The sequence below is a fragment of the Vanessa atalanta genome, chromosome 1 (assembly GCF_905147765.1).
Source record: "Vanessa atalanta chromosome 1, ilVanAtal1.2, whole genome shotgun sequence".
Lineage (NCBI taxonomy): Eukaryota > Metazoa > Arthropoda > Insecta > Lepidoptera > Nymphalidae > Vanessa > Vanessa atalanta.
The window spans coordinates 8,208,355-8,228,889 of record NC_061871.1 but is presented as its reverse complement, the minus strand read 5'-3'; the positions used below and the strand labels follow the sequence as shown (position 1 = coordinate 8,228,889).

The 20,535-nt window shown below is 31.5% G+C and overlaps 1 protein-coding gene and 2 non-coding genes across 4 annotated transcripts in view; 1 reads left to right on the top strand and 2 right to left on the bottom strand.

Moving 5' to 3' along the window:
* Positions 1-20,535, top strand: part of LOC125072830 (syndecan) — a 238,876-nt gene that overhangs the window by 175,492 nt on the left and 42,849 nt on the right. The gene's annotated exons all lie outside the window — the stretch shown is intronic.
* Trnav-aac lies at positions 2,993-3,065 on the bottom strand. The gene has a single exon. It is a non-coding gene; the product is annotated as a tRNA-Val (tRNA).
* Trnav-aac lies at positions 16,313-16,385 on the bottom strand. The gene has a single exon. It is a non-coding gene; the product is annotated as a tRNA-Val (tRNA).

Sequence of the window (20,535 nt, the reverse complement as noted above, 5' to 3'; positions counted from 1 at the left end):
TGCCAAATACTCCTATAAGTTATCCGACAGCGGTACACTAATTTTTGATTCCTATTACTTGGTACTAAAGTTTATTTCGCCGTGCCCTTGATTTTCAGATATCGCTGAGAACCTGAAATGGATTGTGAAATAAGTTGAACATTGCATAATTTAAATTTGCATGTTTTTCTGATTTAGTCTCTGCTCGTCGGTCTTTGCTTCAGTGACATATGTTAAGTTATCAGATACTTACCATAAAATACGTTGCAACATAACTTTCTGTGAGCGAAACTTTTATTTATTTCAGTATTAAACCGAATACCGAAATCGGGTAAATTTGAATTGAAACATCAATATTAATTTTTAGCCTGCTTTAGAAAACGTTATAGAATTTAATTTTATTACTTTAGTACCAAATGTTTTAAAAACATTTTAGAATATTCAGACGGTTTCTCTATTCAACTATGACGACAATCGACGGAAATCGTCAAGAGCCGTCCCAGACACTGATCGACTTTTATTATTCCAAGTCGCTCGAACTTGGAAACGCTTTAGAATGCTCAAAGGGAATCTTGAACTCGCACTACCTGCAGATCTTTATGCCATTCTCGACATTATTGAGTGCATACTTTAATGATGAGTTCTCTCCTATTACATTACAGTAGACAGATTAAAATGCAAGGTATTCCACTGTATATGGACATTGTGCTTGAGTCTTCCATTATTGTAATTTTTACATCAATAAAAGTCTTGATACTTATCGTTTTAAGTGCTTAAAAGAACTTAGTAATAACATAAATGACAACAAAATACTAACATATTATTTGTTACTTAACTTAAAGTAAAAAGTCTTTGCTAATGGGCGGCAAATTTTTCCTATTTTGGTTTCGTTTTATTATTAACATAGTATAGGAGATAAATATATGTGTACGCATAAATGTTTAAATAAGACGCCTATAATTCATCTAGTGTTCCGGTTTGGTCTGTCTCTTTATTTTCAAAGCGTTGTAAGGTCTTAATGTCGAGACTTTAATTAAAAAATACCTATATAGAAGATGGAGTTCGACTTCATTTACCGCGCCACGATTAATTGAACCGGAATAAAGCCGTCCAGGTGTTTAATAGTCGGAGCTTAAAGCAGAAATATTGCTCTTGTTGGTCATTTCTTTTTAATATTTCTAGGGTATAAAATAATGCTAGACATATCTTATGAGCATAATAACCGCTTTAGGAATTACCAGTATATTTATTTTTATGTAAATATAAAAGTTTTATACCGACTAAGGCATGATGTAGAATGCGGTGTTTACTAGATATATAATTGGCAATTTATCTTGTTTAAATTTAGATTTTTTATAGAAAAATAACTAATCGGGATATTGCAAATATTTCAATATAGCAAGAGATGCTTACATTATGAACTATATCCCTCCCTGTCGATGGGTTTCAAAGATAAAATTAAAACAAATCAATTTGGTTCAAACATTTAAATTTTTGTTCACGCTCATGTCTAAGGGTGAAACGAGCATCCTAAAAACTATAAAAATTCATAAACCGGGAATAAATCTACGGGCTCATCGATGATATTCAATGAGGAAACAAAAGCTCTAGTACGTAATTTTCAATTGATTTCATTTGATTATATTTGGCAGATATTTTGCTTTTTACTTATTTATGTTACTAATATCAATTATTGCTTATATTGATATTTTGAAACACTGTCCTATATAAACTATTTTTTTTTAATAAAACTTAGCAGGATCGTTGAATTTTAAAATAATATTCAAATGGTCTGCCGTCGGAATATTAGAGGCCTTGATGTCTGCCTCGTCGATTTTCTTCGTTTCTCATTGAAAAATGCACGTGAAGCTCGTACATTTCGACTCAAATATAATATAAAACAAACTTTAATAATTCATTGCATTAAAAAGTAAGTCAGTAGATTTTTATACAATATAAAGTTTATGGAATGGGAAAAGAAATAAAATAATCAAATTCAAAACAAAATATGACCAAAATTATTATTATTTTTGTTTATAATTTCTTTGGTTTTGCTGACAATATTGACAAGTTAATACTCGTTAAAACAACTGATTTAGTTGCTTGGTTCTCCGCCATCATGACCCCCGTCCTGGTCAAGAATTTTTAGCAGAAACTTAAAGTTAGGTAATTCGTTTCAGTTTTTTTAAGTTTTTTAGAGCTTTCTCGTGATTCGGAAAGCGCATAAAGCGCCTTCTTACTTTTTTTTTTATTTTAATTTAAAATCTATGCTCCTCACTGATTTATACTTCTGTTCTGTCTGAATGTGTTGCGCTAATTAGAGCTATATTAAGTGTTCAACTAAATATGTGTTTTTTTTCAAACAACAATCACCAAGCGTAGATTATCAAAATAGTCTGCGCTGAGGCATTTTGTTTTTAACAACACACCGGAAAGAAAAATTACAGCGGCGCTTATAATCGTCGAGTACCCAAAATTACCCAAAAGTTTCGTTTCTCCTAAACCATATACAAACAAAGGGACGACGTGATGAGCGAAATACGTAAACTAAACGTATATTACAAAGTTGGGAACGAAATCAAACATTACACAATGGTGGTTTAATATTTAACTTAATTCTTGGGATCCCAAGTTTTCGCTCACAAAAGGTAGTTAATTAAATTTTCCTCTCTTAACACAAAGCTTACCAACATATTACGTATTAAGAAGGTTCGACTTGGAATTAAAGATATGGAAAATCTTATATTAGGATTTTTTACTCTTTATGAATGAAAGAAAAGAAAATACGTGCTTATAAATGCTTAGAACCAACTATTTTTTTTTTTGTAAAACAAATCCTGACGTTCATATAATTGAGACTGTAAATATGTAATTACTACTTGATCATAATTTGGACATGATAATTTTCTATTTATTTTTGCATGAGATTATAAGATATAATACTTCTTATGTTGTTTGTATGATGATATTTAAAACAGAATTATTTATTTTAAAATAATATAAAATAAAATTATGTTTCCGCCCGGGATCGAACCGGGGGCCTTCTGCGTGTTAGGCAGATGTGATAACCGCTACACCACGGAAACTTAAGCTTTCCAATCAAAATTATTAACTGTATTACAAAACAAAATATTTCATTGTATAAGGTGCCTGGTTTCTGAGGGAGGTACTCTTATTGGCGGTTTCATTTCGTGGACGCTATCGATTCGATAACTTTTAAAAGTACGTTATATTTTATTATAACCTAAAAGTAGGGTATCGTGTAATTTACATGAAATGTTAACTTATAACGTGTTGTTTGTATACAGTAATACAAGAGTAAAAATTACAATGACTATTATTTAAAAGGTAACGCATCGAACATTAGTATAAAATACAACACATTTCATTTTACACAGTTTTTTTTATATTTGTATATATGTCGTCGGTGCATTTGGAGTAGATTTTCTTTTACAATATAATTTTTAGGATTATCTAAACAAAATCTGAATTAGAAGTCGTAGATTAAAGTCATATTTATTGACTCGGATGTCCTTGAAGAGGTGATATTTTTTTCATTTTGGACTCTTGTTTCTTAACGAGACCCATCTAATGACACATTAAGAAACTTCCAATCGGTTTCAGAGTCCATTATTAAACGGCTAGTTGCAGTATTTTATAACGTAGCGACAATTAACCGATTTTTCTCTTTTGCACAACATTATTGAATTATTGAACTTTACCGGACAAGTTAAACTTACTTATCAATGGTTATTGTTAAATAATGTGTTTATAAATTAATGTGTTCATTTACTTTTATTTTTTCTCTATATAATAATGTAATATTCGTCAAATAAGTATATTGTCAATGTCAATGAGCTATGGTGATAATTTATTATCAGGTCAATTCCTTCCTAAAATAAAATAAAAAACATTCGTATTTACATAAATTAACCTAGCACCTCTGCTTGGTGTGGAGTGTGTCCGATGCCTTACTCATTGATCTTCCGTCGGGGCGTGAATCGGTAACATTAGGCTTAGTTGTGGTTAACATTAGTTTAGCCCAATTACACACTATCCACATTTCACATGAGCGTAATGTGCGGTATCCGTGGTTGGCAAACATAAGCCTTTGTAATTATGTTCCGTAATATTCAAGATATATGTTCCTTTCGATACATATTTATCATCAGTGTTCGTTCATTAGGATTATAACAAAATAAGCCGAACGCTTTCGTGGATTTATAATCTACTTTAGAATGATATATTGTTCTGAAAATTCTAATGGCACACTTTAAGGGTAGGCACGTTTCGTATGCCGTGACGACAAACGGCATGACGTTCTTTCGTTCACATGCAGTCTTTCAGCCATCGCTCCTTCGCTTTCTGTCTCTCTCGTTCTCATTCTTGTGTAATATATAGTGCCTGTTCTTTCTTTGCTATATACTGTTATAATAATAAGAAAATATATTTATTTCATAAACCAAACTCCGTTTTTATTGATTTCGCTCAATATTTATTTATTGGTTTTCTCAAATAATTACTTTGATTCTTTACTTTGATTTAATACTAAAAATTAAACTAAATGCGTACTTTCAATTACAGATATACCTTTATTGCGTACGTAGACTCTTAAAGTAATCAATACATTAACATAACGTTTAAAAACAAGTCAATTTCTTATTTTTTTATTATGGTACGGACAGACTGCAAATCGAGTCCTTTGCCTTGTAATGATTTCAATAGATGGTTATGTTACATTTCGCGGTTATGTGGTTCGGTGGTCGTGGTTATGATCTCAGCGGCGGGAGACTGCGGTCATACATGCATCATACGGCTACAGCTATATGGTGTACATTGAACGTCACATTACGTACGTAATCATTTACAAATTATAAATATAACTAAATATGATGTTATATATTCGTTGAACTTTTTTTTTATATTTGTTTTTCTGAACTGACTTCGATTTTTAGTTACATTTTCCAAGCACTTGGGGGGATTTATTAATTGTTAAATATGTGTATTAATTAGACAATAATAATAGACTTATATTAAAATATTTATTGTTTTTTATTTAAAAAAATTCATAAAGAGTAGATAAATAATTAATAAATCAAATGTAAGTTAGTAAATTCGTATAGGCTGAGAGAATTGCATATAATATACTTTTTTTTTAACTTATTCGTCAACAACTAAAATGTTACTTAAGCAAAATAAAAGAAAAAAAAGAAGAAGAACCGTATGATAAATTCATAAAAGCGTTCAAGAACGAAGTACCCACATAGTCTCAAGAGTTGCACATGGAGGCCACTTAAGGCTTCAACAGTCTAGTGGCGAAGTGTGAAAACAGCGTTATAAAAAACATCTCTATAAAATAACTAGACTGCGGAAATTCCTTGATGTGGAACAGACAAATGTCTTAAAGTGGTTTTGATGACGCCATATCATCATTCACCATCGAACTTGTTATGACTAAATCCGTCGCAGCTTTTGTATGGACCAACACACAAAACATACATTTCATAATCTTTCATGTGTATGTAATTACTAAATGTATGTTTTTGACGTGTAAATGACGGGATCGTACATCATTGTTGTGAGGATATTTTGTAAAATTAAAAGTATATATAATGGAAACATTCATAAATGATATATATAATGAAAACACATACAACAATCAACAGACACACACATACATGTATGTAATGGACTTATTGTGATGTTATTTTTAAAATTAATGTTAATTTTGTATCCAGTTTATTTTCCTCCAAGCTCAATGCCTTATTTTCTTATTGATTCCAGTAACGATGGAATGTATAGTTATTCTTTACAATTCAAAAATGATATAAATTAATTTAAATGATTATCAGTCTATATATGAAAATAAAATAAATACATCGTCGACAACCGCAAAGAAACGTAAATAACAAATGTGACAGTTTTGACGAGATGTCGGCACTTATCAAAATGGCCGCCTATGATTTGTGTCGTTACGATATTGTTAGAGATTTAGTGTCGCCGGCTGCGAGCTTTGATAGCGACATTTATATTCGGGTGTAGCTCGATCGTAGCTATTTGTTACTAAAATGACCACAGTTACGCTGTTTAGTATTTTCACTAAACTCTGTGGCTGGACTATATGCAAATATTTAAGTAATTGAAAACACTGATCCATTAAGTCCACTTCCATGAAATGTGAAAGATAAAACTGAAATCTATACACAGTGAAAATGCCTGATTTTATAACCACTTTACAAATAATAACAATCTTAATTATTATTAAACTGTGTCTGTATATTTGTTTGTTCAAGCATCACGTAAAATTACTACTAGCCCGATTTTGCTGAAAGATTTGTTTTTATTATCAAAGAACTAATTACTCGTCACGACTTCACATAGGTATAATAACGTTCTTGGTGGTAGGCCCTTATCGGTATCCATGAGTGGGTGGTACCCCACCCTCTCATCAGATATTCTACCGCCAAACAGTAATACTCAATATTGTTGTGTTCCGGTTTGAAAGGTGAGTGAGGCAGTAACTACAGGCACAAAGACTTAGCATCTTACTTCCCAAGTTAATAATTCTTACAGCGTCATTGTCTATGGGCGACAGTGACCACTTATCGTCAGGTGGCCCATAGGCTCGTCAACCTACCTATATAAAAAAAAACTCGCTACCATAAAATGCATGAATGCATGTATATGTATACATCCTTCACATGAATATCTATTGTCTGTTTAATAATCTGTTTTTTGATGAAAACAGCACTAAAATCCGTTGTGTAGTTTAAAAGACATACAGACAGTGAAAAATGTTTTGTACTATGTAGAGATATATAATCTAGCTACAATCGAAACGAAAACATAACGTGAAAACCACATTTTCACAACCACATCCAAATTTTGTGAGGTGTAAAATACCATTGACATACATATATAAAAATAATATTATATGTTTGTAACACGTCAAGGTTTCAGGGGTCAACTATCAACGTACAATATCACATGGCTTGTATGTCGTGTCGAGAAGTTGTCTGCTTACAAAAAAAAACATTTTAGATTTTTATATATTTACATATTATTAATTATTTCTTAGTTGGTTTTAATTTTCTTGTATTACAATAATGCTTAACAAAACTATTAAAGGAGTTAACAAATAGCGTAGAATATACGCAACAAGAATCAGTTACTGCAATGTTAAAACCAATCCAATTCTATCCAATCAAATCTATGTAATTACTGTTTTTGCTCAACGCGTATAACACAAGTTTCCTACCCTTAAATTTAATGTCGGGGACTAAATCCTTGGTAAGTTTAAACGTAGTTAATTTATTACTGGGTCACTTGTTACTAATCTAAATTCACAAAATACATTAATAGTTCGACAATTTAGTTTTATAATTTATTACCGATTCAAACTTTATAATAATACTCTGTATATATGTATATACAAAATAAGCATTGTACTTATTAGTGTGGTAGATCATTGTAATATATGGATATGCTTTATATATTTATATTGTAAAGAAAAGAGTAATATCGTTAGTTATTGAAAGACTATCAACTATTTAGGAGGTTTTAATGAACCTCAGTCGAAAATAAAGTCTGAGTTAGATGGTAAGCAATACGACAAATATAAGGGAATACAACGATAAACGTTATAAAATACCACAAGAGAAATATTCGTAATCCGAGTCACAACGTCAAGTGAATGAATGACAAGTTTATATTTTGCATTGCATTAACAGCCTGTAAATTTCCCACTGCTGGGTTAAGGCCTCCTCTCCTTTTTGAGAAGAGGCTGCTCCAATGCGGGTTGGTAGATACACATGTGGCAAAATTTCGTTGAAATTAGACACGTGCAGGTTTCCTCACGATGTTTTCCTTCACCGCCGAGCCGAGATGAATTATAAACACAAATTAAGGACATGAAAATTCAGTGGCATTTATGACATGCAAATGTCCTTTCGTTTGATAAAATGATTATCCTATTGATATTTATAAAAATGAATATCCAAATCAATTAGTGATACTTATCTTTACGTTTATTATTATAAATGCCTATGACAGTACTTTAAAAACTTTTTATTCTAAATATACCAGTAAAATAATATATTACTCTTCCACATTACAGGTACGAATTACAGTCCTATTTCACAGACTGGTAATAATCACGCTTTGCTGAATGGCAAAAGTTGAACATAATTCAACTGAATAATATTTTATTCCCATGTTGCATAAAAAATAAAACATATTCTTAATATGATACGCTGATTTTTTATATATATTTTTAGTAACCCTTTGTCCATTGCAGGCCGTTAATTATATTTACAGTATTTAGGCCGTAACAGTAAACATCGGTTTTGAAAATATTACATTCGAATAAAGCGAAATCTTCATTCTTGTTACATGTACTCGTTATTATTATTTAACCGAAACTCCGTTTTTTTTTTTGTTTGTTCACCTTAACCCATAGACATTAATACCATAATAAATATAATCTACTTAAGTGTGCGTCCTGAGTAGAGGCGTACCGCGTACGCAGTATGCGGATTCTGACGCGCACGTAACATATACTTGAAATGTTTGAACCTGTCCGGACTGGAAGCAACCGCTCACACGATCAATTGCATTATATTGGCGAAACCGCGTGTACGGTTCGCTGTCATTCAGGACGCACACTATCACCGTAAAAGTACTAAGCCCATATTGGGTCTAGCATGTTCTGAAACTAACTGATAACTACACGGACTCCTCCATAACTCACTCACAAACCAGAACTCAGGAATTCAGGTTATTAATGTTTGGCATAAAAAAACTGGTATATAGTTCCCGGCAAACGAACTGCAAAAGCTCTGTCGACGAAAAAGGTCCTTATTCATTTAATGCATATAGCGTTACAACAATAAATTGACGCGTCCATAAGTTCGTTATATTTTCGTTTCAATGTTATTACAATATAAATTATTACGTACAAAAGCCAATATCGTAAGGTAGGACGTCGAAATAATTTTTAATTTTTTACCTCACTGGTTTATATCGATATTAACGTGTGAATTTTGTTTATTCCTGGGTAAAATTTACATACATAGGTGTCATACGATAAAGCGCTTTAATAAATCGGGGTTTCCTCGCAGGATATACGTTCGTGCATTTTTTTATATCAAACCGTCGTAATTACGAAACTTCATTTTTGTTTGATTTTCTTTATTATACATTTGTTACTATTTACTTAATTTGTCGTGGAGGGACGTCCAGCCTTTGTGAGTGAATAGATTGATACACGAGTATAAACAGCACTATATTATCAATTGATTGATGATTATCGTATTATTATCAATAAAAATATCCATGTCGATTAGAATTGCGTTTATTTGGAGAAAGTTGCATAAGACCGCGCCTGGGATTTCACCCAAGATTAAATTTCAGTAAGTTGCAATAGTGGAATTAAATTATGAGGAGGCAAGCGTTTGTTACTGCTCCCGATGGGAGTCGCTTCAATTGTCAGCGACTTTGAAAGGAATATTATAAACGCTATACCGTAATGTGCTTCGCCAACATCATGGGACGTTTGAATCGAGATACCATTTTAGAATAAATTAAGAAAAATGCGTAGAATAATATTGAATAATTAGATTTATTTAAACAACAATGTAACATACTGCAACTGCGTGGATATTAACAGAAAAAAGTTCTTATTGTTTCTATGGTCACGAAAGTGCATTATTTCTTCATCGATCACGACAAAATACGCTGTTAAATTATAGCATGATATGAAAATTCTCTCTTCAAATTGCTTAGATGTGCGTTAATCTAAAAATCACCACTGATTTATGTGTATGATTATATTAAAATAGATCAATGTAAAGTTGAATTAAATAATTAAAAGAGTTGTACGAGAAAATCCCTCATTTCCTCTAGCTAGTGGTTATTCTTGGTATAATTAGTAAGTGGGTCCTATCAAACTAATTCTAAAAACACTGGGAACCACAATAAGGCCTCTATGCAAATAAACTTAACCCAAACGAGGATTAATGTACATCATAAAAAACATGGAATGTAAAATGAAATAAAATAAATTCTCGTTTTGCAAAGAGAACAAAAACTTCCAACATAATTAGATACGGTATTATCTCGGGCATTAAAATTTATTGTACCGTAGGCAATGTTTCATGCTTGCACTTTTATGCCTTTTTCAGTAAAGTGAAGCCTTAGGCTACACTTTTCACACGGTTATGCTTTGTGGTATACAATAATCCAAAGTTATCTTAAGAACATTTTATATCTTAGTAAATAAAGAGAAATAAACTGTATATTTTATAATATAAAGTAAACGCTAAAACCAATCAACTGATGTTATACAATCATAACACAGATTTTATCACGAATTATTAGTTACATAAGAAAATCTTCTTCCAAGTGTATTTTCGGCACAAACTTACTATATTTATTGAACAGAGTCTGTGTTACAAAGTCTGCATTGATAATATTTAAACGGTATTTCCCTCAAGTAGCGTAAACCGAGAACTATAAACTGCATATTACAAACTTGGCTGCAACAATTAACTCGACTTGGACTCGTTGAACAAACTTGCGCGTTATTGATGAAGTGGCCAAGTTTGTTGCAGCATGACAATCCCTCGGCACGTACCAACATGTAAGTTAGCTAAAGCACTTGTAAAATTTAAATAAACATTGCTGTAAACTACGTACATTAGGTAAAATAAAGATTAATTTAGCGTGACGATCGTTTGGCGCAGTGGCTACGGAATAATATGCTGTAAGGTATTAATTTGTTCGGAGTAGTTGAAGTTTCGATTAAGAAAAGACCAACAAAGTTTTGTATTTTACGCAAACTAATACCGACCAAGTTGAAGGGCCCGAGGATTCTGAATTTTTAATATTGCAGCCTTAAGAATACGAATTTAAATAAACAAGAAAATTAATTTTAACTAAATACACATTTTTAGCTTGGAATAAAATACCTACTGTTGAAAACGCAGGAAGCTTTAGCATGCATTTATTTATTTATATATATAAAAAAAAAATTACGTGTATTCAGAAAAAAATAAGAGTAATCATAATGTTATTTTATAGATATATGTTATTTTATATATAAGATAAAAATGCTCAATACATGACGTTGATCCACAGTCGATTTGTGAGTATTCCAATATTTTCACACAACGTTTTACTTCAACGCCGAGCTCAAGATGAATTATAAATAGATAAACATTTGAATATCTCAGTTGTGTTTTGCCGGCTGAGACGTCGCAATATTTAATTAAGATCTACGCGATCTATACTCGGATCATCTTAGCTTATATCAACAACATAATGAAAATATATGTACAACGAGTTTTAATTAAAACTAGTATAATCACAGAATTCCTTATTCTTCAGTTATAATAACAACCAACTGCTACGGAGCCTTAATGAAATGTTGTAGCGTTTAATAATTTAATTAGAAACAAAACCGTAAGATCCAAGTATCTCTTTTCTGTGTAACAATAAAGACTTATTTGTGATGTATTATTTAGCTGTGTACTTTATTCATAAATAAGATGTAAGCCCAAGGTGTGAATATATGTAGTACACTATCATGTAGTGATGTATAGTATAAATGTAGAATAAATGAAAATTTGGTTACACCCAGACTACTTCTTGTAAATGTGTATACATATAGCCTATTCCAATTAAAGAAGGAATGGAGATATACATACAAACTTTAGATTTACGTATTGATTACGTATAACTCAGTTATAATATGCACCACTAAAAGTTATTGATCAATATATCTTTATTTATAATACAGCACTTTTATTTTATTAATATTATTATTCCATTTCCATCCACTTTAATTTTACTTCCAAAGTTTCGATAACGGCACCGTCGACCTTTAAAACGCATTTTTCCCAAATCCATAATAAATATAGACTATTCAATTTCTCGACGAATGATATCGCGTTAATTCGATGTCAAATGTTGTTTATTCGACTCCAAGAGTCATAGTAGTATATTATAATATATATCATCAGACTGATGACGAATACGGGCCAGTGTTTGCTCCTTGATTATGTGAAATAGCACTTTTTGCAAGTTCCAATTACAATTTGCTTTTATTACGATGCGTTCTCCGGTTGTCGGCGCTTTCTGCCAGAACGTTGTAATTGAATCAACTTCGCCGCGCTTCGCCTGAGCTAGAAGAAACTTGTAGAAATATTTTTTACTTAAATTATAAAATATCTTACTAATTAAACAACTACAAATGTGAATGAGTTTCTTCTTTGAGTGACATAGTTAAAAATAAAAAAAAAAAATTTATCGTTCCTTTTAAAGTACGTTTTTTGATTTGAATGTAAGCTATAAAAATATTTGCCTGCCAAAATATTTATGAAATTCGTAATCATCAATTCAGTGCATTTATTATCCATATTGAAGCTTAGAAACGTTGTTTCCAGTGAGCTCGGAAAATCACGGCTTTCAAACATCGATCAGACTCTAATCGGTTTACGTCCACAATGGATGAAAATTTTACTAGGCGTTAACATTAAACAAACAATGAATAATAACGAGCTATAATTAGTGTATTAATTGAATATACTGCTAACATTGAAACATGGATTGAAAATTGATATTGGTTTATTTTTATTGAAAATACTAAATCGTATTTGAATATTAGCTCTAACATTGTCGCTCCAGTCATTAGAAGTTTCTTTATACAAAGAGCAATTAGCTCTCAACGCTCTTACGATGTCAAGAAAAACTACCTCAATACAAGAAACTTTCATTAATTATTTTGTTTTTACCATTTAAGATAGATACATAAATTTCATATAGCTTAATAAAGAAAAAAATCTATATCCAATCCAATCCAATAGTCAAAGGCTCAACCAATACCAGTATGCACAGCTGCGAAGATTTTAATCTAGAATGATATCACAGATACTAATAAAAACTGGTGTACGCTATCGAGGGTGATCGTAAATTTCCACTATGTTTTATCTCGTAAAAGTTTTGCGAGCCGATTGATAAGCGAACCTTTCATCGTCAGCTCGACTCCAATTTAAAACCCGATTTTGTTATGGTTTCATAAAAACTGAAGCAATTTTAATTGGTTTGGATATCTTGATTACATTCCCTTTCTAGCGCTCTGGGTTTATTATTTTAACCGTCCATTGACTTATGATTAGAATTTCGGAAATTTTTATATACGCCTCTTAACAACCTTACAATTAACTTCATTTGTTAGTATCAATGGAAAGCTTCAGAAAATTTTCAAGTTCTACACAAGTGATTTATTTATGATCTTTTTTTTAATCTAGAAGTAGGTACACACTTTTATGCCTATCTATTTTGCATAATAAAATTTTCACTATTAGTACAATACGCATCATAAAGTAAAAGTTAGCCAAAAACATAGAAATATCTTTATTTATTCCAAAATTTATTTTTGTAAATATTCATAATCAAATATATTGTTTCAGGTATGTCTTCTACTATGAATGCTAGTTTCAATTATTTGAAGAAGAGGTTTGTAGAAAACAACTACTGTGATTCCGTTCACTGAACGAATGAGCCATTGAGAGAGATAGGATATGAATAGTGCGTGCACGCACACATGTGTAGTATCTAACATAATCGTATTCAACTAGCAGTTTAGCCAACATCGACATTCAACCCCGCATGATGCTTACTCTTAATTAAAGTTCCAGCTAACAGCAACAACGGCTTAAATTAACTGCCACAGCTGAAAACATAAACCGAGATATGAATAAAACATCCTGCTATCCCGATTTACAAGGGTAAGCTTAAACACTACGGGTTATGAATCATAAAAACGCCGAAACAAACGTACGTAAATAATTTAGCTCTGTACCGACTTATAAATACGTTTTTGTATATTGTATACAGCTACATACTTTTATACTCAGATACATTGCTCTAGCATTGCGACTCACGAGTCATTAAACTGTCTGTTAATTTCTGCCTGTTCGTTTGTGGTAGTCTTTTAAAAAGGCATAGTTCATTTTTTTAGAAGACGATAAGTGAACGAATTCTTTCTACACTCTCGCCTTGACGCATGCCTTAGTAACACAGCCTCTACTAATTGCTGTTATTCCCTGTCTATTATACTAGATGAATTGTAAACACATATTAAGCACGCGAAATAGTGCTTCTCCGGATTCGGCGATACGATATTCGGTTAGATCTACGTCTTTAATTCAATTAAGCCACCTTGGCCATCACACAAACATCAAACTTATAACTTATAAAAGCTACGGTAGTTAAATGTTTCATTTTAATTATCTTAAATGGCTTAGATTATGGATAACCTGATACATATGTATGTAATTTCTTCAAAACTTATCGAGTTCCATTTAAAAAATATATTTGTCATGTCCCTTGTATGACATGTTAAATTTTAACATTATGAGCTATACTGTTACATGTTGTAACTGTTACACCATTGACGATCACAATATAATAGCAACATATGTATGATTGTAACTTTAATTCCCAACAAAAATGAAGTTAAATTCCAAAAGTATTTTCCATTTTCTTTTCTTCAAAATATGCAAAAACAAGCTAGAAAATTTTTCAAGAGTAATATTATCAGAGCGGATTCAATCTGAGATGCACTCGATTTAAAAAGAATATTGCAAACAATTTCCGCACTTCATTTTAAACAAGAACAGGGGAAGCACATTGTTTAAATTTTTGCAACGGCCTTACTTATAAAAACTAATTTCTCTCTCTCTCTCTATCATTATTCATTTGATATTGGAAAGAAGAAGACGCGGCATTAAGTAATTACTCTCATATTAACATTTAAAGGAAAAGCCGAATATGTTTCCATTTCACACTGAGGTTTTCGTTTTGCACGTTCTGTATTTCCAACCGTATTATACTCCATATGGAATTATCGAATGTGGCTTTTAATTTCTTATATCTGAACGCTTTTTTTTTTAAAAACAGCGTCAACACAAAATAAATAATAATAATAATGACTTATTTATGTATATAAATACGCTTTCGAATCTGAGAGTACCAATGAATTCCATCCATCATATTATCTAGCTGATCTGAATTGCTTTATCCATTACGTTGTTTTCGGTAACTCTAGTAAAACATATTAATTTATACATACATGTAGTTTTATCAGACAAATCTTTTTTGTCAAATGGGCCAGCCTGATGTCACCACCGCCTATAGACATTAGACCTGTAAGAAATATTAACTATGCCACTGGCTCACCCTTCAGACCGGAACACAACAATACAAGTTATTGCTTTTTGGCGTCAGAATACCTGATAAGTGAATGGTACCTCAACAAACTCTCCTTATTTTTTGTTATTATATGTTGTTTTGTAGTACGAATATTTGCTTTGTGTATAAATTCCGTAATAATATACCATTTGTATCGAAAGTATTTTAGAAAAGTGCTCTAGCGGAAAGTAGATCTCAACGGCGCCTTACGCCACACTCGACCTAGTAGTCAATTTTCATCCTTATTGATATTTCTCTATCGGAGGCGAAATCGATACAGTTACATTCACATTTTGAGATCTTTAAGTGTAATTTCCTAAGGTGACATCCAGGTCGCTGATATCGTAATATAGACCTTATGTGTTAGGTAAAAAGGTTATTTGTTGAAAACCGATCATTGTAAAGGATCTAAAAATTTAAAAGCATCGCCTTCCCACTTTCTGTTTTCCAATAATCTTTTTGAAATTTGAACAAACAAGTCATAGGCGTTGTCTGATTGAAAATGGTTTCCAATTTCCAAAATATATTTGTTAAAGCTTGGGTTCTTTTAAATTAATGTTGAAGTATAATGAAAAACGAAAGCTATTTTTTCCTATTAACGTCAATTAACCGTGTAAATTCTCGAGTAGCTAAATACTTTCATGTGAAAATTATCAAATGCAAAAATGAATCGACCGAATTTTGAATTACATTTTAATTTAAATCGGATCAGATTTTGTATCGTCTTCCATATATTATTAAAAAATTAAATAGTAGTAAAAATAATCTTTGCTTCTGTCTTTGTTCTGTGTTTTGATTTACGTATATTTAAAAGATATATGTTCATTTTAAAGATGAACAGTCGAAATCATCATATGAAGGCCAGCCAATTAAAGTATTAATGTATCTTAATGCTTAAAACAAGGTCTACAGAAAAGTCACTAACAAAATATATCTTTTAAATAAATGTTTTATCGTCAAAACATGGTGATTGACTGTAAATTTACGATATATTAAATTTTAGGAGTATTCTTCTACAGCATAACAATACATAGGCATCTAAAATTATTTTAATAACTTTAAAATGCGATTTACAAAATTATGTTTCCGCCCGGGATCGAACCGGGGGCCTTCTGCGTGTTAGGCAGATGTGATAACCGCTACACCACGGAAACTTTAATGGTACGTACGAATATACCTTACACTTTTTGCTTTCAAATATTACATAATCAAAGTAGACGATAGTGTAACCGCTTGTTTTGAATATACATAACGCAATAAAATGTAACACATGACAATATAACAGCTTGAGGATCTTTTTTAATGTTTCCTTTGCATTTTGGTATGTGTGTCTTTCTTATTTCGTATTATTTTAAAAAAATACTGTCGTTCGTATCTGTCTGTTCCTGCGAGGCAAGCTACTTAAAAACGTTGGAACCCAAGGGCCCTATGTAACAGCTGTCAGGTTGCCAACATAAGTGGCTATCCTGCTTATGACGTCACACTACGGTGTGTATTTCTATTTGTTGATATTTATTACTTACTAAACAAAAATTTGCAATTTTTTAGTTAGCACGGAGTGTTGTTAGTCTCGATTTGTTCTATTTTATTCTAAATTAAAGCGTATTGGCAGCGACTGCCTCTGCTCGATGTCAGACACAGCAATTTATAAACTATGCATTATTTTACACACCGAGTGAATAAAAAAAATTACACTAGTATCTAATAGGGCTGGTAATTATACATTAAAATTGTAGGAAGATACTTCATTAAAAAAAATATAACTGCTATTTTGATGTTATATATTCTCAATTTGACTGAAAAAGCGAAAGTAAAGTACTTAAATATTAAAATACTAAGTAAAGACGCGGCTTCACTCAGGTAAAATATTAATAACTTTTCCCCATAATAGGCTGGCGTTTGACAAATGTCTTACCTTATGTTTAGCATCGCCAAGACAAGATAAGATACCTATTACCTATCGGTAACTACAGACTTAGGCAATTTATTATTATCATCTATAATTATACGAAATTATTAAGATATATTACTAAAATTGTATATTCATCTTATGTTTCAACTAAAATAGTTGTATCTAGAATCTATACTATAGATCGATCATTTTTGTAATAGAATATACAATGGCTTATCATATCATAAGAAAAGTAAATCCTACAGGATTCCACCCACAAAATACACATATAATATTTTCCATATTTTACCCCGTCAGGGGTAATTAATTTTCATAATGTCCGGTTGTGGTCATAAAAATGATAATTTGATCAATACGCTACTCGGAGCCACTTCCGCCCAAATGTTTACTCGAATGCCAAACTTTGTAAGTATTATTTCTGTATAAGAAAAAGTTATCCCGTTACATTTATCATTTTGCGTATTGGCGTAGTATTTTTGTTCATCGTTCCAGTATTACATATAATTTTTTTATATATTTTTTAATTCTAATTACAGTTATTATTTTATTTTGTCAAGGCAATTCGTCTTCGAAACTGAATATTAAATATTTTGATAAATTATATAAAATGTACACTGCCAACTTTGCTCATTCTTATCTATCTTTCATCATAATTTAATACCATTATGTAGCCATCTGATTATAATTGTGAAAAGTTAAGTGAGAAAAGTGTGAGTTAAACACATAAATAAAATTCTCTAGCTTAATAGATATCCCAATTACACTACGATTAATGAGGCCTGTAGTTTTTTTGTCATAAACAAAGATCAACCACGCGGCTGTTTACGGGAAGTCAATTACAATGATCACGTGAGTAAGTCAACCGTCAATTAGACTGCAAGTATTAATTTAAACATTAGTTATTGTATTTAAATGTTACAAATAGAACCATACAGATAATTAAGTCACCCAGCTAATTAAACGCAACATAACGTCAATAGAGAAATGGTTTCATAATTTGATTACTGGAATAATTATTATGAATTGATACCAAAGTTATATTTGGTACTCGTTTAACAGTATATTGGCATTTAGTCAGTATATTGGACTGTATAGTTTATGCTGCATAGAACAATTTAAAAAATATATATATTATATGAATTTCTTGCTATACCAGCATGGTGTTGGGGACGCTCATATGGCCAGACCATCATAAACTTGTATCTCTTCTTTAAGTAAACAAAACAAACTAGAAGGCTCAATATGGAGCAAGAGGATCTAAAAGTAGGTCGCGGTATCCAAACCGCACAAGCATCACTGAGTTTTTTAAGTTCTAAATCCCTCTTTACAATTCATCTCATGCTCAATGGCATGAATACATTGTGGAGAATCTCGCTTGTTTCGAAAGAAATTTTGATACTTGACTATCAGCAGAGGTACATCAAACCACCTAAAATTTAAACACACAATTATTTGGGCTCACAAATCCAAGGCTTAATTACATTAAAATTTAATTCGAATTTTGTTTTTAAGAACGATAACAAAACTTATCAAAATATATTTTCGGAAACAGTCGAAGTAAAAATGAATAATTTAAAAGGTGTTCGGCATGAAAGACATTCAACTTGAACGTTCGTTTGATTTATTGCCAACAGTCATTGCTCTTAATTTATCTCTTTTATTATATTCTGCGGTTTTTCGCCGCACCTTGCTTCAGTCACGAACGCCATTTTTTCCTCTCGCGAATTTCAATGGTTCTTCAAACTTTTCCCCGAAAACATTAATCATTCTTCAAATGCCTCTCTTTTCAGGTGGTCATTGGAAATGTAAAAATATTAATTTCTACGGTTGAAAAGATATTTTCATTAAAATCAGTTATATGAGACTGTACAATGGATGTAATGCCTGAAACTATCGTACGACCTAATCCGCTTTGGTCCGTGGAAAACCATCGCAGGGGTTTTAGTGGGAAAGAATCACACACGTTTCACACCGATTTGGCAGTTTAGTGTAAAAGGTGTTAATATCGGTTTGTAATTCCTCAGATTATCAAATGTAACCATATAAATAAGTAATATTGTTATGCGTGTATAATTATAATATAATTTTATGTATAATCATAGAAATCAACCGCAATGTGTCTAATTGATTATTACCTACTGTATGTGTTTATTAATATGAATCATTAGCATTAGCAGCCTGTAAATTTTCCCACTGCTGGCTAAAGGCCTCCTCTTATTATATATTCCACCATGCTGCTCCAATGCGGGTTGGCGGAATACACATGTGGCAGAATTTCGTTGAAAATTAGACACATGCACGTTTCCTCACGATGTTTTCCTTCACCGCCGAGCACGAGATGAATTATAAACACAAATGCAGCACATGAAAATTCAGTGGTACCTGCCTGGGTTTGAACCTGAAATCATCGGTTAAGATGCACGCGTTCTAACCACTGCGCTATCTCGGCTCGATATGAATATGAATCAACGGAAAGTATACTAAAAACATTTGACGTACAGTCTTAATTTCATAAGATTATTATAAAATAATCTTATGAAATGAAGACTGTACGACTGAATCTTATGAAATGAAGATTATTATAAAATAATCTTATGAAATGAAGACTGTACTGTAATTCAACGTATTCCAATTACTATTGTTGCTTTATAGCAACAATAGTAATTGGAATACGTTGAATTCGTTAATATCTTAATTTAGTTACTATATATATAACGTGTATATAAATATAATGTAGATAATAGTAATTTATACTATTATCTATATAATATTATAAACGCGATATTGTCTGTCCGTTACATTCCCGCGAATAAACTCATACGATACGCCTAAAGCCCAAGCCTAAGTCTAAGCATGAGATTTTTTTTTAAATAAATGTATTCAAAAAGAGAAAAATAAAACAGACTAAATTAACATTACGCATTTAACACAGTCGAAATCTCATTTTAAAGTCCGCTTTAATATATGTACGTACTCGTATATGATGTTAAGTTTGTTTCTTTGTTCCGTCTAACTTTAACATTTCAACGGATCGTCATGTCACATGTAGACAAATTGAAATTTAAGGAAATAACGTGCAGTTTTATTTCCATATCAATAAATAATACGAATTCTAAGTTCTTCATACTTCTTCTCCTTATATACAGATATCAGCAAAGGATATCTGTCCAATAATCCTTCAGACTCTTTTGGGTGTCATCTTAAATAAAGAACTGACGAAAGAGCTTAAGTTTTTAACGAAATCCTTCATCCGTTATATCGATCCTTTAGTCGATACTTTGACATAGCCTCTTTCAAAGGCTGGTCGAAAGCCTTTATCCCTTTGATAAGCGCCGACAAAATTCTCCTCTACGTTATTGTCCGGTGTACGTTGTGAATTTTCGTTCCGCTTA